Here is a 3,312-nt window from a genome sequence, read left to right on the forward strand (position 1 = left end):
CCAACCTAGCACTTCGACCAAAGGTAACGGCAGAGGATCAAGCTTTTGAGCACCATTTGTCAGTCTAGGAATATTTATAATTTTTCAGTATTTCTTTATTCGAATCAATTGACGCCATTTTTATTAAAATTTCAGAAACTATATGTTGTTTGCGTGTGTGGGTTTTCTGATTTAGAGTATTTTTACTAAACAAATAATTTATTTTCAAATCCATTTATTCATTTCAAATTATAGATAGAATTTTCAATAAATGTTTTCCGAAGAAAGGCATTTACTTTGTACATTTCTACAAAAAAAAAATATTTTTTTGTATAGGCCTATTTTGAAATTAAAATAAACTTTTTAAAAATTTTTAGCACTTACGAGGAGTGCTCCCACTTTTGTCGTCAGGCTTTTCAGTTTATCACACAAATCCTGTCAATTAAATTTTCATTCTAATTAATTCATTTAACCAATTTATTTACTCAAAAGCATTGAAATGTTATCCCTTACTTTGTTTTCCGCTAACTTTTTTAGTTGCTGATACATCTCCTATAAAAATGGATATTTATATAAATAGCTAAAGCTAATCGTTATGTTATATTAAAGCGAGCTTGAAATAATCTTTTATAAGTTCAGAGTAGAGGGTTATTCCACACTGTCATGGCGAATATTCCGTGACAGATGAAGACGTGCCGAATTCCCTAGATTTAATGTTAATCCATAAATAAACCAAAGCTTTCAAGATTCTACAAAAGGTCGTCTGCAAAACAGTTGTTCAGCAACGAATCTAGAAATGGCGGTAGTGTAATAACAAAATTCCATCTGCTATGACAGAAATTACTGATTTAATCTCCCAAATATTTGTAAATTACTGAGGTTGGGTCGCTTATTGATAAGTCATTGCAGATTGGGACAATAACAGTAGGAAGATCCTTTATGATGAACTCGATAGAATAGACCTTTCCATAAAATGTTCGTTACGGTAAGAGGGGGAAAGAAAACTGTTTTTGCAAGGATGATTTAGATCAAAGTTATATATATTACTTCTTGTTTTTACCCTCGCTCAATTCTTGAGATCCTTATGTCGTCTGCTACGGTGATTTTGTTTAATTTGTTATATCAAATGTTAAAAGTATCTAGATTATTTAACTAGTCATAAAAGGAGAGGATTTAAATATTTAAAATAACTAAAAATCTAGTACGGTTTCGATGATGTTGAACAGTTTATAGTCTTGTGAACTAAGGCTTAACAGTTCTTTGACAGCTACAGAAGTGTATCAGGTAAAGATAGATATTTATTACCTAATATTTATGATAAACAACTAAGTATTAACAATACTTTCACAGAGTTGATATGAGTATTGCAATAATAATTAATTTAATTAATATCGAAAATAAATTAAAATCAGTTGGAACTCTAAAGTCACTAAGCCTAACCCGAGATCCGTGTAAAATGTTTGGTGGAATCTTACCGGAAAATGCAAAAAGTACAGCCAACTTTTTGTTTAGTTTTAGTGAAATTGGTGGTGGGTGACGTAGAAATCTTTTATGGAAAGGCCTATTGAAGAAAATGAAAATCTTAAATCGTTCGGGGACTATCTACAAACATAATTGTTGAAGGAAGAAATTAAAGTGAAAAAAGTTTATGACAGAATACCAGAAATAAAGTTTTAAAAATAAATTAAATGTGTCTAAGCGTCTATTCTAGTAGTTTATACGAGATGATGTCCATATGAACAAAGAAAAAGTCAGTAGAACAATAAATCGGCACACTTGACATTATTATTCGCTAATTGCGTGCCTTCTATAATAATAGCCGGTTTCGATGCAGTGAGTTTTCAGTTTTACCTGTCAATATATTGTCAATACTTACGTCATCATTGGCACTAAATGGACAAACTTTGGCATCAGTCATATCCTTTTCTAATGAGGTAGCTTGTTCTACCTTCATTATAGAAAAAAAAAACGTAAATTAAAAAAATAATTCTAATGATATTAGTTGTCAATTTTCCTGTTCTAATTAAGTTGTGTTAAATTAAAGAACTTTTTAGGAAACGTATTCATTTTCAATTGTTTTAATTAGGACAAGAGGATTACTAATTTCATACATAAAATCGTTTATTTTGAGAAAAAATATTAACCATTTAGAGTCGCTTACCTTGAGAGCTTTTTTCTCAATCATGCATTTCTTGAATTGGTCTCGATTATCTAAAGAATAAATAAAACCGAATAAAATGACATTTTTAATATTTATTGTATCATCCTGCACTCATGCATACATAAATATAAAACATTAAAAGAGTGATCGATATTGTTAATTAATTATTTCTTTCTTACTATATTTTATATCATTTAATTATATAATAGAACAAAATATACTGTCTAAAATAAATAATTTCTTACTTGAAACCTAAATAGTGTAATAACTTACCGCATATGAATCTAATTTTTGCGTAAAACGATTTCGGGATCATCTCTTCTGGTCCGGCTGTGACCAATTCGTCGCTGAGAATCATGGCACTTACGACGGCGAAGAGACAAATACTCAATAGTCGAGACATTGCGAAAGGTTCCTTGCAGAAGCAATTGGTGGAATGCTCAAATCTGTTAAAATTGCCCCTTTTATATAATACAACGTCTGTGAAAATGTGTGCTATATTTGATCAGAACGTAATTGATAAACAATTTCCAGCGTCTTCAAGACTAATCGCATTTATTGGAACAAGCGATTTTGCGAGCGGCTAAATGTCAAAAAGGAGATGCGGATGTCGGTAAGGACACTTATGGTAAAGGTCGTTGTTTGAACTGACTCTACACAATGGTTTAAAATGTCACCTTAACCATATAAAATTTAATTTTGAAAGGTTTCAATGACACGTTTCTCATTCGTTTTATTCGGCAGTCAGTTGCGAAAATACGAGAGAATTTGGCTTGTATTGTTACGCGTTTGAATCCTTATTTGCCAACATCAGTGTCATATTATTACTCTCTTTGTGGACAAACCAATACATCTACAAAGGAATCAACGTGGTATAGTTTCCTTGTTTCGTAAAGGATATTTGCTTTGTACAGAATATATATTTATGTAATTATAACAAAGTTTTCTGAATTATCTTTATCAAAACAACCGTTGTGTGAGTTTGACCAAATATTTTTAACCAAAGAGTTAAATGTCATCCCCTCAATTTTTTTAAATTTTCTATGACCTATAAATGTAGGCCTATTCGAAAAAGCGATAAAATATTTTAGAATGCATGCTTATATTTGAGTTAAGTCATGCATTTTTTCAATGCTTTTCATCCAGACTAACTTCCGAACGGTGCGTTTTAC

At 30.8% G+C, this 3,312-nt stretch overlaps 1 long non-coding RNA gene across 1 annotated transcript; it reads right to left on the minus strand.

The window, feature by feature from the left end:
- Positions 1 to 212: 212 nt before the first annotated feature.
- LOC149963334 (uncharacterized) lies at positions 213 to 2,470 on the minus strand. The gene is made up of 6 exons (XR_016480219.1): positions 2,414 to 2,470; positions 2,141 to 2,190; positions 1,856 to 1,927; positions 493 to 531; positions 364 to 414; positions 213 to 286 (listed from the first exon to the last, which is right to left on the minus strand). It is a non-coding gene; the product is annotated as an uncharacterized LOC149963334 (long non-coding RNA).
- Positions 2,471 to 3,312: the final 842 nt, after the last annotated feature.

The sequence above is a fragment of the Leiobunum rupestre genome, chromosome 1, assembly GCF_980474605.1.
Source record: "Leiobunum rupestre chromosome 1, qqLeiRupe1.1.hap1, whole genome shotgun sequence".
Taxonomy (NCBI): Eukaryota; Metazoa; Arthropoda; class Arachnida; order Opiliones; family Sclerosomatidae; genus Leiobunum; species Leiobunum rupestre.